The sequence below is a fragment of the Echiichthys vipera genome (assembly GCF_963691815.1).
Source record: "Echiichthys vipera genome assembly, chromosome: 8".
Classification (NCBI taxonomy): domain Eukaryota; kingdom Metazoa; phylum Chordata; class Actinopteri; order Perciformes; family Trachinidae; genus Echiichthys; species Echiichthys vipera.
In genome coordinates, this window is record NC_139833.1 from 25,975,917 (window position 1) to 25,994,523 (window position 18,607).

General features: G+C 41.4%; 1 protein-coding gene across 1 annotated transcript in view; it reads right to left on the bottom strand.

The window, feature by feature from the left end:
• zhx2a (zinc fingers and homeoboxes 2a) overlaps nt 1-14,345 on the bottom strand; it is a 32,039-nt gene extending 17,694 nt beyond the window's left edge. Inside the window, exon 1 of the mRNA XM_083918621.1 lies at nt 13,954-14,345. The gene's annotated coding sequence lies outside the window, so the exon portion shown is untranslated. The remainder of the gene's footprint in view (nt 1-13,953) is intronic.
• Nucleotides 14,346-18,607: the final 4,262 nt, after the last annotated feature.

Sequence of the window (18,607 nt, forward strand, 5' to 3'; positions counted from 1 at the left end):
AAACACTTGTCGTATGGGTCACTACAGTAAACGCAGTGCCTGTGGCTTTGACGGTTAAGGTAAAAGGTTGCAGCTCTATTTTCTAGATTATTTGCAAATTGTTGAATGGATGTTTTATGGCAGTTTTTCAAGCCTTTTATTGTATAGGACAGACAGGAAATGGGGTGAAAGAGCGAGGGGGAGACAAGCAGCAAAGGGTGCGTCGAACCCGCGGCCGCTGCCTCGTGGACCTTCAGCACCTTAACTGCTCTAACCACTCAGCCATTGTGATGCTAATAACAATATTACAGAACATTTGGACCTAACAAACTAGAGACGTCACGATACCAAAAATTCAGTAGTCAACGTCAATACCAGTGGAATTACACGGTTCTCAATGCCAATTCAATACCACGGTAACAAAAAGCAATAGCAAATTTGCAAAACATTTAAAAGCCATTTCAAGTATCCGTTCTTGTGACATCCCTAGAACACAAAACAAACAGTCACAATTTCCCAGTCTTCCCATAATTCATTTTGCAGTGATCATTTTGATTTACTTTTTCACCTAACCTCACCAGTATGAGTCTCATAGAGCCAGGAGTATTTCCTCTCTGACAGCCGGGATGGATTAAAGCCTGTCCTGCTGTGCTTGTCGGGAGGTGCAGCTGTATCAGCAGGAGAGCTGCTAGTGCTCTGGCCAGGACCAGCCTCCCTCTCATTAGCAGCCGAGCTTCCAGTCACCGAATTCAGGTTGGTTGTGTTTTATTTTGGCCTAAATTTGGGGATGAGGTGGTCGACGTCATTCCATCTTTGACGTCACTTCACGGCCTCTCCTGTATGTGTGAAGGGGGGGGGGGGGGGGAGTAACCCTCAGTCAGAGAAAATGAGAGAAATTAGCAACTGTAACTGACCGTAAATGACAGCAAAAACGCACTAAAGACTCTTCCACTGAGCTGAAAGGCAACAAGTGCCCAATGCCGATATGATTTAAAGTAAGTATATAAATATGTAATGCAGCCAGACTGATCAGGTGCACTTGAGTCTCTTAAGGCCGTGCACAGCCTGAAATGCTGAGACACAGCTAACCGAGTGCCAGAGTTTTCAGGCGGACAGTCCTCACATACACAAAGGCTACCTCTGTGGCTCCCGCATTTGAAGCCATGCAAGTAAGAACCAGCCAGTTACACATGGCACTAAAATACCAAGCACAACAAGACAAGAAAGCAGCGTAGAAACAACAAGCTGCAGAAGTAATGACTGCAACAGTGACTTTTCTGTTACATTAAATAAACTTTGAAGCTCCATCACACACTTCATATCACAAGAAACAAAAACAGATTGCGCTGAGGAAGTGTACACTGGTTTTTTGGCATTGCTGTGTGTGCTGTGTTTTCCCTCATGACTGCTTGAGTCCACAAATCAGCCACTGCAGTGAGGAGGACAGTGTGTGTGTGTCTGAGTTGTGTGGATGAGGAAGAAGCACCACCACCATCATTAATACAACATGTCCCAGCAGGAGAGGAAGAGGCGGAATTTCGGACCGCCACAGAATTGATTTAAATCTCATCACGCAGCTCCTCTAGAGCAAAGCAGTGCTGCACTCTGAGTCTGGGTATGTTCTGCATAGCAACAGAGCAGCACCACTTTTGCAGGGCTGGGATAAAGACTAAATGTGGATAAATGATGATGTCACTAAAGCCCAACTTTTACTGGATTTCTGAGGCTGATGATATAAGCTGTGTTTGAAATCGTTGCACCATTCACTCACTCCCTCACTTTTCCCAACAGTGTTTATTAAATAGTGCACTCGATAGGGAATGACCAAACAAGATTTCAGACACTACACTAGAACTTTCTAAAAAATCCTTGCATCAGTAGACTTGCCTGATATATATGTGTGATCGAAGCGGGTCTGCCCAGCATCATGTAAACAAACAGAGCTGTAAACCAGGCACTCGGAAGGACGGTAAAAGGTTCTATTGACGTTGCATGATACATTTTCAGTGTTAAATCCCAAATAAATTGGTTTGTTTTCTTAACAGTTGTGTCTGATTATGAGCTGTAAAACAGCACACGTAGTACTCGTAACAGTAGCATGCTTGCGAGTAATGGTTGTTCGTTAGGACCCCTCACATGAAAGCCAATGGAGCCATGAAGCCATTGAAACAAAGTGAATTTCTTTAAATTTAGGTTATTAAAGAACTGTAACCAAAACCTTTTTGCATTCAAAACTGCCATAATTCCCTAGAGAGTTTGGTCTGTATTGACATAACATCACGCAGTTGCTGCGGATTTGTCGGACGCACGTCCACAATGCGGATCTCCGCATTCCACCACATCCCAAAGGCGCTCTATCGGTTTAAGATCTGGTCACTGTGACCATTTGAGTACAGTGAACTCATTGTCATGTTAAAGAAACCAGTTTGATATGATTTCTGTCATGGCGTGTTATCCTGCTGGAAGAAGCCAATAGAAGATGGATATACTGCGGCGATAAACGTATGGACATGGTCAGCGTAAATACTCAGTACCTACCTAAGGGGTCCAAAGTAGTGTTGCACGGTAAACCGATACTAGAAAGGTATATAATCACAGCATGTGCATTTTTGTCAATAATTTATCATTTATAGTAGAAATGGTCTGATTGGAGCACAGACCTCCACCAGGCCTGGGTCCTATGTGTTGTACTTTAGTGCACTACGGTTTGCAGGGTTGGAACTTTATCAACATGAAATTCAAATTGCAAATTTCCCCTTTGTGGGATGAATAAAGGATTATCTTATTTTATGAACTGAACGTAAATATGTAAAGTAGCTATAAAGCTCAGCAGCTTTTACAAAAATGTTATTTTTATTTTTGACTTTAAGTTTGTGTGTAGTGTTTTAATTAATAAAATGAAATAATATTTTTTTAAAATTCACATTTCTTTCATCAAATTTTTTATTCCATTACTTTTGATGAGGTTTTCGTTTTCTGCTGTGGTATCGTTTCAGTATTAGAATCGAGATATTTTAGACAGGTATCATACCGAAGCAATAATAACACTTTTCACCAGCCTGAACCTGATACAAAGCAGGATGGATCCATGCTTTCATGTTGCTTTTGCCAAATTCTGACCCTACTGTTTGAACATCGCTGCAGAACTTCTGTTTTTTTCCAATGTTTACCAAGATTGTTTTTGTGGGATTTTTTTTAAAGTCATAGTGAAGAGAGACAAAAATATGGGGGAATAGACTCACAGCCCATGTGGTATGTGCCCTAACTGTGACTATTGGGTCACCCTGTTTATCCAATCTGCTGTTGTCCGATTTTGGAAAGCCTGTGCCGATTACAGCCTCAGTTTACCTTTCTTAGCTGACAGGAGTGCCACTGGGTGTGGTGTTCTGCTGCTGTAGCCCATCTGCATCAACGTTCAATGTGTTGTGCGTTCAGACATGCTCTTCTGCATACCCCGGCTGTGACAAATGGTTATTTAAGTTACTGTTGCCTTTTTTCTCACACTCCAACCGTTGGTTCTTGCCATTCTCCTCTGACATCTGGTCCCTGGATATATTCTTTCTTTTAGACACTTCTCTGTAAACCCTAGAGATGGATGTGCGTGAAATCCTTGTAGATCAGCAGATTCTAAAATACTCAAACCCGCCCGCTTGGCAACAACAATCATGCCACGTTCAAAGTCACTTAAATCATATTTCTGCCCATTCTGATGCTTGTTTTGAACATTTCATGAGCATGTCTATGTGCTTAGTCGCTGCCACCTGATTGGCATGCCATGCTGATTACATATTTGCATTATCCAAAATTTAAACAGGTGTACTTAATAAAGTGAGCATCAAAGTGACAGATTTGATTACATGCTCTCAATTTAAATAAGATTTGGCCATGTCATAAAATGTTCCTATAAACTGTGCATACTGCACATTTTCACTTTTTAAGATCAGCACTTTTTCCTGCTTAGTATTTTATTTAATCTGCTAAAAGGCGCCAGGACTACCTTTGCAATATCACACAAATACACACTTTAGTGACAAACTTTCTCCCTGAAGTAACAAAGCTAGACTGGTCATCATCACTGCTGTGACCCTATTCAATCTACCAACATTGTAAGAGACACAGTGTCCTACATACAGTATGATGGGAACACTGTCAAGCACACGCCACTGCATTGGATCAAGAATCCAGTCCTCCATTTATTCTGGTTCACATACTGTAACATTGAACACAGACACTAGTCTCACATTGCGCCACCGCACACACAAAGGGCAAGCTATAAAAATATCCAAGTGTCACCGACTCTGCTGCTGATGGTTGTTACTATGGTAACACTGTAACCAACAGAAAGCGTGCGTGCGTGTGCTTATATCCAGGAGCTGAAACCCAGCAGAGGTCAATCAGTGTCACGACAGCAGCGATGCTTAAAATCCAGCTCCTCCTTTTCTGCCTGATGATGGTATGACTAATGATATACACTTACACAGGTTTTCTTTTAAGCATTAACGACTGCATCATCATCTGAATGTTTTTCCAAATGTAACAGTCACAAATATTCCAGCAATGGACTCATAATGAAGCCTGTATAGATGGTTTGTAGCAAACACGAGTCAAACTCTGGTGGGCTCAGATCTTGCGTTGCCTGCTAAACACCAAGAACTGCTGGGTATCCACCGCACATACTGTCATGGAACGAGTAAGGCTGTCTCAATTCAGCTTCTTGCTGCAACCCCATACAAACTCACAGAGTGACCCTGATGACGAAGGCCAACACAGCATTCATTTCATCCCAGGGCTGCGAGTGGAAATTAAAAGCAGATGGGGTGCGGGGCAGAGTTTCATTACAGCAAACAGAAAAATGCCGGGGTTAACCATTCCACACTTTTAGTTAGCTTCCATGATAGTGACCCCGCTTGACTTGATTTTGCAGCCCTATTTGTGCTCTCTGTCCAGCCCTACTCTCTCTCTCTCCCTAATGGACAGCCACACTAATAACAGTGCATTGTTCTCCCACAGAAACCTCCATCACGTCAACTTTTAAGAGCTTAAACCACAGGTGAAAATGCTCTTGATGTTTGCTTTGTTTAGGCATGGTAAAATGTGAGTTTTTAGTTACAGTACATGAACTGCAGAAAACGTGAAGTAGAGCAAAGGTCATCTTGCACCCAACCAGCAGCCTCCAATTTAGGTCAACAAACACAAGGGACTTGAGAGGGGTTCTACAAAACTTCAGTCCGGTGGTTACTAAGTTGTGATCAATCCCTGCAAATGCTTTTTGATATGGTAAATATTTATAATGCCGTATACAGTATGTCCTTTAAGCATGTATGCATGCATGACAGGGAGAGAAGGATGAACGTCTCAGGTCCAAATGAAAATGCTTTGAGACTGTGGAGCTCTTTATATTGTTTGTTAGAGTCTCAGAAATCGTGAAGAGCTGTGTAGCCTGAATTCCAAGCCGTCAATCTCTGCCTTCCCTGCAGTGGGTGTGGCTTGTGAATTGTCACCAGCCTCTCCTCATTGGTCTCACGTCGGCAGGAGGAGTTTGTCTGTGCCGTCCCAGCGGCTGACGTGGTGCAGTGCAGAAGGCCTATTAAGAAGCTCACACTCTCCTTTCCTCCTTTTTTTCCAAAACTTGAAACTTGAAGGACAGTGGGATGAGAGAGGGGGAGCTTCTCCGCGTCGATGCTCACGCAGGCATGAGCGTCCTACAGACACTGATGTGTGTGCGAGGGTGTTAAACTAACTTTTTCGACAGTTGCGTGTAGTAGTGGTTGTGCTCACCACACGATTTAATTGGTCGAATGCAGAAGCACTATCAAGTTCTAAAAGACTGCCGTGGCAAACCAGAAATGAGCCCTCTGACTGGTGGATGATGTACACGTTAATAAGTGCTTACACGTGCAGAAGCACTACGCTGTACAAACTGCTATGCACCAATAGACTTAGATGATAATCAACACAGCAATGAATAATAACAAATAAAATACACATCTTATGAAATGACTGACTGCAGATACTAATGGTGGGATCCGATGTACCTGCTCCCCCCTCCCACACACGCACACACGCTTATCTTGCATTCTCTCACTCCAAGGTTGTCTCTGGTTTCTCATTCTCACTGCTTAGACATTCTGTCTCTCGTGTCTTCTTTCTTTCCTTTGTCACTCTGGCTCTGTGTGTCACCGTTTTTTTTTGGTGCAACACCTCCAGTTCGGTTTAGATTTCCAACATGTTAAGTTCCACAGATGTACTTTAAATTCTATTCTACTTAGAGCTGGGCAATAACGCAATGTTAGTATTGCTGTATCACCATACATCCTTGTTTATATTCATTAGTGGATTCTGTTGGAACTAAGTGAAAAGAGTGTTTCAGGTCTGTTCACTCAGAACAGTCTTGCGTGTGTGCGTGTGCGTGTGTGTCATTTAAGGACCCCTTTCTTATAGAACAGCTCTATACCTTGTCTTTTTTGTAGACAAACTAAACAGCCTTATGTTATCCATCTTATTTGCATGACAGCATGTAAATTCTGTCTCTACATGGTTGCGTGTTCACAATTCTCAGAAAACTCAGACACTCTTAAAAGATCGTTTGTTAAATTGTTTGGAAAGAGGCTTCCCTCCTAACAGGAAAAACGAAACTGAAACTTATTAGAGATACTTTGTTATTTAGTTTGAGAGGAGGATTCACTCCTACAAAAAACAACTGAACAGAATTAAACAAACAAATTATTTTGTTGAGCTTGAAACTGAAAAGAGATTTTTGATTTACCACTGTTTCTGTTGAGAAACACTATTTGGACCCTTTTGGAAAATTATTTAAAAGACATTTTCTGATGCCGAGTGTAGCTCATTGTGCAATACATTGATTTAAACTGAGTTTGCATTGTGGCTCTGATTATTGCTTGTATAATTCTGATCCTGGTGATTTTATGTTGAAGTGTGTTCATGAATGTGTTAATGCTGATTCATTTATCCGTGTGGGGATTGACCTTTATTGCGAACCTCATCATTAAATTGTCTGATTAGAAAATGGCTGGCACGCCAATAAAAGAACATTCAGGCAACCCGCTACAGTGGAAACACGGAAAAACCATAATTCCTTTAAGTTTTCTTCATTTTATTGGCAAGCGTCATTTACCAGCTGAACAATCTTTACTGCTGCTTACTCTTATACATTATAAATGCTCATAGACGTGTAATCTGACACAGTGCCGTGAAAGTGAAACCACAGGTCTCAATATACCGTCAGCCATTGTCAAAGAAAGATACAAACAAAACACATTTATGTTATAACACTTTAAAAAAGAGGCCTGTATCCAAAATATCACTGCTCAGCTGTGATCGCGGACTCACGTGCACGCCACCCACGTTGTCTGTGTCAGGCCCTCCCACCAAGGATCAGAGGGTTTATCATTTCCACATGTTAATGGTGCAATTAAAAAGAATAAATAGTTCAAAAATATACTAGCAAAACATATTTTGCGGTTCACCTTTATTGGTAGCCTTAATTAGCACAAAAATGCACACAGGCATCTGGTATATTGACAGCAGCAAAGCAAAATAAATAGTTTGTCTGTGGGGCGAAAATTTCGACCTACTCGATGACATCACAAACTAATGTGCAAATTGATTCAACTGACAAAGAACCAGATGAACTTGAATGATTTGGCTGACAAAATGCCAAGCTGGCAGCCACTTTTAACAGTCAGTGTTGAGCCTGGTAAGGTACTGTAAATGTGGGTTTTCATCTCCATCAGCTTCTCACTTCTGTCTTTCTCTCTCGTCTCTCTCATGCAGTGTCACTCAATTGTCTCTTCCTTTGTATCACTTTCTCTCTCAGACATCACACGTACACGTACTGGATTTCAGGCGCTCTCCTTCTGTCCCTGTGTAACTCTTCAGCTCCACCTCTCCGATTGTCTCCTTCCCTCCATCACGCTCTCCTTCTCAGCCCCACCTACAGGTATGAGCTCATCTCTGTGGTTGCCTTAGTCACCTAACAACACGTCTGAAAAGCCAGTGGAGGCACGGCGGCGAGAGGACCTGAACCGAAAACACTGGAAAAAAGCACAGCGTAGATGTTGGTGATGTCATCATAGAGCCCAGCTGAGCACGACAGGCCTGGATGACAACAACCTCCATCCTCCAACCCACGATGACTCACTCCAGTGTTTCATCAAGAGAACGGAGGGCAGTTATATCGCTTGGGAATGGATGAGGAAGTGTGATGTGCAGTCAGGAAAGGCTGGATGATCCTGATGAATGTGAAAAACAAAAACGTGTTGAAAGCCACCTTCGGTCAGCTAGCAGAACTCTAAAAACAACAGCCACACATAATTGAAAAAAGAGGTCTGAGCTTCAGACAAACACAAATGTAGGGCCGATATATTTTGTCTCACATGCTACATACAATACTTGTGTCAGCAAAGTCTGAACAAGTAGTGAAAGCTTAAAAAAGGGAACCTAGTGTATTATGGTTTACTACAATATACTCATAGAAAGCAACCACAAGCCCACAACAGCCAGGGTTTGAGTAGGAGTGTGCCATTGCAACTAGGGCTGGGCGATATGACCAGAATCTCATATCACCATATAGGTCCTTTCATATCCCAATAACAATGTACTGTATATGACCATATAGCCCATTTCCTATAAAAAAAAAATATGTATATATATATATATATATATATATATATATATATATATATATATATATATATATATATATATATATATATATATACACATACATATACACACAGATATACTGTATTTGTTGGCTTAATGTAAGCTAGCAATAAAGGCAAACTGCAAAATGCATTTTACCAGTACAACATGCCTCTTTACATTCTCGCCCCATGTAAAGAGGCTGAAGGTTCTCGAGGCAGCGGCCGTGGGTTTGACTCCGACCTGCGGCCGTTTGCTGCATGTCTCCCCCCTTCTCTCTCTCTCTCTCTTACCCCATTTCCTGTCCGTCCTATATAATAAAAGGCTTGAAAAACTGCCCGAAAAATAATATTATGTTGTTATAACATAAAAGTGTTTGTGTATCCTTCTTTGACAATAGCCGACGGTATATTTAAAACTGTAGTTTTACTTTCACAGCGCTGTGCCAAACTTAATTCCACTGAAACACTGCAGCCTGTGTCAATGTCACACATGGAGCGTATGTGTTGTGTGTCCGGTGTGTGTATGCTGGTCCACGTGTGTGTTACTGTTTTCTGGTGATTTAATGAAGAGAGAAAAAGTTTATGTCGGCCGTAACAACGCACGAAGCAACTCCTTTAGCTCAATTCATCTTCACACACCCCTCAGCCTGTAAAGTGCATGTTTTATGACATAGCGATATAAGCAATAGAGGAAAAAAATGAAACTATAGACGTTTTCTATCGTCATATCGCCCTAATTGCAACTAAGACCACATTAAAAAAAAAATGTCCCACCACAACCTCCATAAAAGTCCGGGGCAGGATCCTTGCTGTTAGCACACTTCAGGTTCTTTCGTATTTATAAACATTTATTTTATGAGTTAGCAAAACTGAGGCGCCTGTTGGTCCATAAACAATCATGTAGCATAGCGTTAGCACGTCATTATCTAGCTTTATAGTCATGGGTCAGTGCGGGAGTACTAAAGCTTGCCGACGGAGAACAATAAATTGAATCCCGTCGGTTGTAAATCACAGTTATATTTCTATCCCTTTAATCAGTATCTTTACACAGGGAGCTGAGAGCAGGCTTGTCTGTGAAACTTTAACGTTATCTTCAGCTCTGTCAGCTATGACTTACCAACATGTATTACTTATTATTGTAAGCGGAAAACTACACAGCATTCATCACATTTTTTGCATGATTGATTAGAATAATGAAAAGGTAATTTATCACTAAACGTGAACAGCAAATTGCTCTGGTTTTCTAGGCAGATAAACTTTGAAGCTGACAGGATATTTGACAGATGCACAGTATTTTGTTTCTCAATCGTCTATTGTGATACAGAATTATGTGGTCTAAATTGGAAATAACAAGGACATTAACTCAGACTTCTCAGACATTTTTGTCTGAAATACCAGATGGAATTTCATATGGAAATTCGTTTTTTATAATCATAATCGACACATCGATCAGTAAGGCGCTCATGTACATACATGTCTATCAAATATACTTTTCTATATGCTTTCTACGGCAAACTGCATACAGCAATTTTTGGAAACCAATTTACGCTCTGATCCTTGCCTGTTATGTTTTCAAGAGCAGACAAAAACAGGCTTTACTATGTGGTTATTCTATATGGACAATTTATTTATTGAATAACCAGAAAACCTGTGATCGTTATCAAGATATGCCACTGCCTATATCGGATTAGAAGACTTTGGCCATATCACCAAGCCCTATTTGAAATGAACTAAAAATGCTTTCTTTATGTTAAAAGCGTTTTAATTAAAAACCTGCACACAGTGCTGGTTGAAAAAAAAAAAGTCACTGAATACAGAGTTTCATCTGTACAGCCCTGGGTTGAAAATCTAATTGTAAATCTGCTTTCATTATAGCTTCAATACAATAGATTGTGGGTATTGTTTTAAACACATGCATCCAAGTATCAATAACTCAGCACACACTGTACACTACATACAGCATCAAAACAGGACTACCTGTCCACTTTTATTTATCAAACACAAACATATTTTCTCAGTGTTTTACTGTCAGTATTCTGCTCCAGCTTAGTGCCAGTTAGAAGTCAGAAAAGGCATCAGACAATTCAAATAGCTCTCGCAAGCATGATTGACACATGCGGCATCTGGCGATATAGATATCTGTCAACAATCAGATCTCACACGTCATTTATACAATTCATATTTGACTGAAGTGCACTTTCTCCGCTGTCGACCATACCAATGGCTTATATTTAAATGAGTGTGACGGACTGAGTCTTGTTCATTTTCCACCATCTGACTACAGTAAACAAATAACGCCTCTAGGAACAAATAGAGTGGATCACCTCACAGCTGGATGTTTTGGTTTTGACATTTCACTGACTGAGTACATTGAGAAACTCTGCATGATTGAGAGAGACAGGGAAAAACGGGCGATTGAATAAGAGTGCATTTATTTTTCATGCAACTTCTTCAAAATTAATAGCTGTGCACTCCTTACTGTAAATAAACCAAATGACTTCAGGTTGTTCAGAAAATCTATCCTGAATAAAATGCTCTCTCTCTCTCTCTCCGACAGTCCTTGATGTCATGGACAACAAGGTGGGGTGGTAACATCTGTGCATTTCTCTAATCTCCTGGGCAATACTGAGAATAACAACCCCCCCCCCCCCCCCCCCCACAAAAAAAAAAATATTCAAACACGGCCTTAATCTTGCATCTGTCAAACTATGAAAACAATGAAGTAATGTCCTATATACCTAACACTGGATGACAATAGTCATTTTAAATTGTTATCCCCCATATTCAACACTTCTTTTTGTACACCAACCTGGTGTTTGGCCCAGCAAATCAAACAAGTTTAATTTTATTTTGATGCTTTAATTGCAAATATTAATTCCTTATACACCTGGTTTTGGCTGTATTCCCTACAAGAAAGCTTGACTACACAATACTCTAAGCTACTACACACGATGGTTTACTTTTATCATCAACAGAAACCCCTTGATTGTTCAGCCACCAATAAAGAAATGCTGGTTGTCTTTTTAAATTATATAACATTATCTGTGATTTGGCAGATCACAAGAAGAAACCATGTGAAGAACAAACATGAGCCACATTTCTACTCACATGGAAAGAGCAAGAGTGCATGGCTTAGCGAGCGAAGCCAAGTTTATACCCAGAGGAATTGCCGGTAACGGGTATGACGGGGGTTAACTGCGCTTTGATCACAATCACTTACATCTTTTACAGCATGGGCTCTGTTGGGCTGTTGATCAAGGAATGTTTAGAAATACAACATGCTAGGTCATACCAGCGTGAGGGGAGTGTTGTCTAATGAACAAGATATTTCATCACACGCAGTAAGAATGTGGATACAGAGTGGAGCAGCATCCATAACAGACATTAAATGCTTTTCAATTGACTCAGCACTCAGGAACTGAGTGCGCAGACCTGCCAGAGGTCTGAGACTGAACCACCTGTGAACGGGTGCACTGAATTACAGTAGTAAATCCGTTTATCATAACCGGCAATATTTAAGATATAAAATGCTACTTTAATCTCAACCTACATGCTGTCTGGGTCAATATCTAATTGTAGCTGGCACTGGGAGGCAGATTTTCTATGTTCTTGTGATTTTCATAGTGCCTCAATTTAGGGTTTGTACCAATACAAGTAGGCCTTCTGATAGTGCCCTCATTTGATGAAGATGTTAAATAGATTTATTACACTACACAGAACTCACTGCACTCATTTTCCTGTAAGGTAACATGAGGCCAGTGATTGCTTTGGCTCCAAAAATGGTGTTGACTGAATTTAACTGTATAAAAACATTGTCAAATACCTTTTTTTTACTACTACTGGATAATTTCTCGTGATGGTGTTTAGTACCACTGTAGGGGTATATGCCCAGATCCTGCCCAATCTCCAAAAAGCAATAGACTTAGTTATGTAGGGCTTAAAGAAAAGGTATGGGGGAGACATGCATGTCCCAACATTGGAAAGTTAAAGGAACTATAGCAAGGTTTTCCCATAATAAACCTATATGACATGTACTGTGTATGATATTACTGTTACACGACACAATGCCATAATAAATAAAGGTATAAAATAGAAAACTAGGTAGGATATGATATACATTGGCCTAGAAGAGCAGTCAGAATTACAGCACTGGAGAACATGACTGATTATGTGTTTATAATTATGGCATGTGTTATGTTTGATCCTCATCCTGTATCTGTTTATGTTCATATGTATTCCCAGTGACTTCAATAATATATATATATATATATATATATATATCCATATATATATATCCATATATATATATATCCATATATATATATCCATATATATATATATCCATATTGTATGCAGTGCAGGGCAACATGAAGGATTCAATGCAATGAAAAAGGTTTCCCTGGGTGCACTGTGGACACACTTCCCTCTGTTTTTGAGTGCTGACTGGAGAGCAGTGCTGCACACACACACACACACACACACACACATACACTGCCTACAGTCTGGGGCACTGGGTTCATTACCAAAGTTGATATTGTGAATAAAAAGAACCGCGCCTGCCTGACTTTCTCCAGCTGTTACAGGCCTGCAGCACGGGCAGGATGTAAGTCTATATGCTCCAGCACTGGATGTCCTTCTGTCTGCAGCTGGAGCCGTGGTCTCGGAGGGGAGGAGGCATCACCAGGGGTAACGTTACGCCTACATCACTGAGTCGCACAAATCAAAGTGTATAAACAACGTCGGACTCCGAAAGTTGCACTCAAACCCCAGCCCCGCTGAACGTGAGCGGGTACACCGGCGGAAGCGCGGGTTTTCACGGTCGTTTCCCCCCGGCCAGCCCGAGATGTGACAGTGGGGCGCAGAAAAACACTCTCCCCAAATGTTCCCCCTCTCGCCACCGACGTAACAACATGTCGGCAAAGGACGGCCATGTTTTGCTGGTTATGTCGACACGGGGAGGAGGAAAAGTAGACACGGTGTTTCTCCTCTCTGCCTGCTCCCACCGCGGTCACAACGGGTCAAAGTGAAACTTAAACACCGGGGAGAAAACCTCCAATGAACTACTTGGTGGACACATTGTCTCAGCCCGCAGGTGTAAACGACATGGCAGGCAAAGTTCACGCGGCTAGACAAGTTAAAATATTTATACAGAGGCGTGTGGGTGTTCGGGAGCCACGCTAACGGCAGAGGCGACACGAAGCGGGGCACGAAAACAACTACGTGCAGTTTTAACTTGAGCGACTTTTGAGAGGGGGGGAGCCGCGGCGAGGCAGGGGAAAAACAGAGGGAGACTTTATCCATTTCTTACCTGCCCACTGTTTTGGCGCGATGCTCAGGTAGTGCGGTACAATCCCAAAGCGTCTACCAAAAACCCAGAGAGAAGCCGGATCCGCTTCAAACGCTCTCGCGGCGGCCCGGTGACCGAGCAGACAACAGGCGACAGGAAAGAAAAAATTGGCGATCACAAGGAGGATCTACGCCAAAAGCCACATGATCGCCGACGTCAGAGTACGTATTTGCATGCCGTACCGGAGCGCCGGTGTCCGTCCATAGCGGGTCCATAGTGTTATTGCCGGGAAAAGTTCCGAAAGCGGCTGAGGGAAGTGAAACAAGTGTCCGGGTCAGGCGACAGGGAGGGTGCCGGCGGCCCCGTGGAGCATGCCCGCAGGTGTAAAAATGAATGAACTGCGCCTCGTTGCCGTCAAGTTGTCTCCGTGCTGATGCCTGTCTGCCTCTCCACCGGAGCTAATTGAATATTAAAGTATCAGAGGGGGGCGTTCGTTACTCCAAAGGACCCACCCTCGCTCCGTGGACCCGCCCACCCCTCTTTCTCCCCCCCTACTGTCTTTTAGTGCGTGTGATGTGAGGAGAGGAGCTGCTGCAGTGCTTTCTGAGTGGAAGCTGGTCTGCGGTGAGGAAACTGCATTACACCCCCCCCCCCTCTCTCTCTCCCTCTCTCTCTCTCTCTCTCTCTCTCCCTCTCACACACACTCACATCTGGATCCTCAAAGGTCAGCCTGAGGTCAGCTGATAGGCCTATTCACAGTTTGTGTCTGTGAGACAAACTGCCCTGAAGTGACACAGATGGCTCAGTGAGTTCACACTCAACAGTGACCTCCTCTGGATCCTCTTCTGAATTGGTTCTGACCTTGATGCATGATCGCACTCTTCGCGTGGCTACAGTGGAGTCATGAACAGAAAATGTACTGCAGTGTCACCAAATTCAGGGTCATTCATGAATGAGAAGTCTTAGAGGATAAAGTGCTATTTAAACAGAGTGGAAAGGGGCCAGAGTGCCGGTTCAGTCTTTACACCGGTCTTTAAGATGATGTACACTGAAGATCAAAATTAGAGAACAAGTTATTAATACTTGATTTATTCTGAAATCCTGTTTTTTTTTTATTGTTCAGAGTTTGATAGAATATCTGTTGTGGCTATAAGCTACCACTGCTGTACTAGCATGTTTTTTTAAATAACCAAGGCACTTCAACAAAAACCTTTATTTTGTGAAAAAAAACAGTGATCACAATTAGAGAACAGTAACCATTGTGCCAGAAGAGAAGATTTAAACACTGTTTTCTTCGGGCTATAGGATTCAAAAATGAACAGGAAGTGTAGAGGCCACAGCTTTGAATGACTTCAGCACATCTGCGCCCACAGGACATCACTAGTTTCTCACACTGCTCTGGTTTGATCTGCAGCCATTCTGACTCAGTCTCTTCCACAGTTCACTAACTGTAGTGGGTTTCTTAGACATTACTTTGTCGCAGAGGATTTTTCAGAGATTCTCTATGGGGTTTAGATCTGGACTCTGTGCTGGACATTTCATTGTTTCAATATTCTTTGCTTCAAGGAACTGGTTAACCTGTTTTGCAGTGTGTCAGGGGGCACTGTCCTGCATAAGAATTACAGCTGATTAGGAGACATTTGCAGTGAAGGTATTGCATGTTGCTGAAGGAGGTCCACATAAACATTTGCATTCACCCTGCCATGCAGCTGAACAAGAGGCCCAACTCCTGCTGCAGATAACATCCCCAATCCTATAGCCCTGAGAAAACATTGTTTAAATCTTTTCTTAAGACACAATGATTACTGTTACTCTGATTCTGCCCACTGAAGATAATGCAGATTAAATGTATGCATGTGTATGCAACAGCATGTATTTATACGACTTTAGCCATTATTTATTTAGTATCTCGCTTGTTCGTTTTCTGGTTGACCAAATGTAGTGTCGCTGTCCCTGATGTCACAAGTCAAACTGAGTACATATTGTTGTTGATATTCTGCTTGAGTATTTTTTACTTGTACGTCCCCTCAGAATGTTGAGACATTCTCCTGACTTGATAAAAACCCATATAAAAGGGAAGCTGATGAATTGCCTGTCTCCAGCAATATTACGAAGGGAAAAGGCTGAAACATCAGAACATAGTTAAGATCAGTATTTTTCCGATGTTGTTCTGAAGGACTTTTTGACCTTGAGAATGTTTTACTATGTGGTGATTCATGTTTTCACGTCCCCTTAGGCCCTGACATTAAAACATTGTGAAGGTTACGACTTTGTAATATCCTGCTCTTTTTTGTGATCAAAATGATGAAAGAGGTGTGTCTTTCACAAAGTTGTCCACCTGCACACTCTGATCTTTTCACAAAAAATCCCTTTCATGCTATTTGAATGTGTTAAAGTGATCAGTTATCTCTTACACGTCAGGCCACTGGTGTTTTTCTGCGAGTTCAATCATCTCTTGCAGTGGTTCAATTTGATTTTGATTCCTTATGTCCGATAAATACTTTCATCCACAAAGCTGTCTGCTTTGATGATCACTTGGCCGGGGCTCGCTCGTACAAAGTTCATTGAAAGCAGAACAATTTTCTCCTTTTACAGGTATGTGAAAGCAATTGAGATGACAAGGTGTCACAAGCCTTCCCACAGGCTTCAGAGGAATACAAAATCAGAATTAGAAAGAGTTTTCTTGCTAGTCTGTATATTCAGGAACCTGTCCATCAGAACTCAGACCAGACAGACTTATGGTTTATCAAATAATTAAGCAGGTAATGGAAAAGCTCTGTTCAGCCAATTTTGGCCACCTTACACGTTAATCCTGAACACTTGAACGGACAAAAACAAAAGGACAGCATGTGCCACAGTATATCAGCTTCAGTCAATGACTGAAGTTACGTTAAAAGAAAAAAGTGATACGATAGTATTTATTGTCAGATCAATTTTGAAACTGAATTTTCTGACAATAAAGTATTGCTGGGACGATGGTATCTCACCGTACTCTATGCTAAGTTTCTTTTGACTTTTCTTTCTTAAAGAGTGCTCCAAAGAATTCCTTAATGCAGAGATGTGTTTTGGTGTAAAAGAGCCCTTTGCATTTCATTAATAGTTCCACTTTGCTTCCTTCACTTCCCTTCCACTTAGCCTTTGGTATTACATAACAGAGCAGAGAGAAAGTTGGCGGGGCATAAGCAGGGTAATAAAATGAAACTCACCTGCCCTTATACACTTTATCCTAAACTATCATGGAATGGCCCCCAGTTATAGGATTGGTGCTACTGCTCTTATTTTTCAGTAGCTGTGGCCTTCTATCCCATGCAATTACTGTACTGTAAAACACGTTGAGCTGAATTAAAACAACACAATGAGAGAAATTAGCCAAAACTCCCAAGGTGCATTTTGGTTTACACTGTGCACACAATTATTAGGCAATTTGTATTTTTGAGGATTCACTTTATTATTGAACAACTACAGTGCTATTGGTCAATCCAAATTATCCAAATCTGAATATTTAAGAAAGTGAAAGTGAGGTTTTAGCTTTCTTAAGAGAATATACGGTATGTGTGCATACAATTATTTGTGTGTAGAGTTATTATGCAACTAAATGAAAAACAAAAACTTCTCCATCGCACCTGTTTATTTTCATATTTGAAAGTTAGAATAATAAAGACACAACTCAAAATGTACATTTTACATTTCTGACATTTCAGAAAAAATAACAAAGCCACCCTTCTTTTCAATAACAGTCATTAGCCTTTCGTTCATGGAGTTTGTCAGTTTCTTGATGTGTTGACGATCAACTTTTTGTGCAGCAGCAACCGTGGACTCCCAGACACTGTTCACAGAGGTGGATCATCTTCCTTCACCGTAAATCCACCATTTTAGAAGGGACCACAAGTTCTCAATAGGGTTAAGGTCAAGCGAGGAAGGGGGCCATGTCATTATTCTTTCATCTTTAAGGCTTTTACCGACTAGCCGCGCAGTGGAGTACTTCAACACATGTGATGGAGCATGCATGTCTTCTTGAAAGATGCAGACTTTTACTGTACCACTCTTGAGGAAAGTGTCATCTGAAAACTGGAAGTAGGTTTGGCAGTTGAGTTTGAGTCCATGTTCAACCAAGCACCAATATTCTGGCAATTTCAAGAGTGCTGCATCCCTCTAAAAGACTTTTCACATTTTTTTTGTCTTTTCAAATCGGTTAAATCTCTTTTTTTGGCCTGAGAAAACGAAGCAAATCACAGTTATGCACACCTTGATATAGGGTGTTGCTCTCCTAGGCCACACTCTCCCTCATTACACAGATACACATAACCTGATAAGCATTCAAGTTTATACAGCTTGGAGTTGTAAAATATGTAGAATAATAATGATATAGTGAAAATACTGACTTGCCTAATAATTGCGCACACAGTGTAAACATCAAGCGTAAAATTCTACCAACAGCTTAAGTTTATGTTTTAAAGGGACCCAAGCATAAATTCAGCAGCATAAATCCGTTCACTTTAAGATTCTGGGTCAGTTTTGGATGTCATTGGCACAGTCTAGTCAAGTGCAATAAAGAATAATTCAGATTTTGCTACAGCTTTGATTCATGTCTCTAACTTGCTTCCTCTCCATAGCAACAGGGGCTCACGTGTCTATGTCTGTGTATTGCAACATTTAGAGCACTTTTTTAAACACT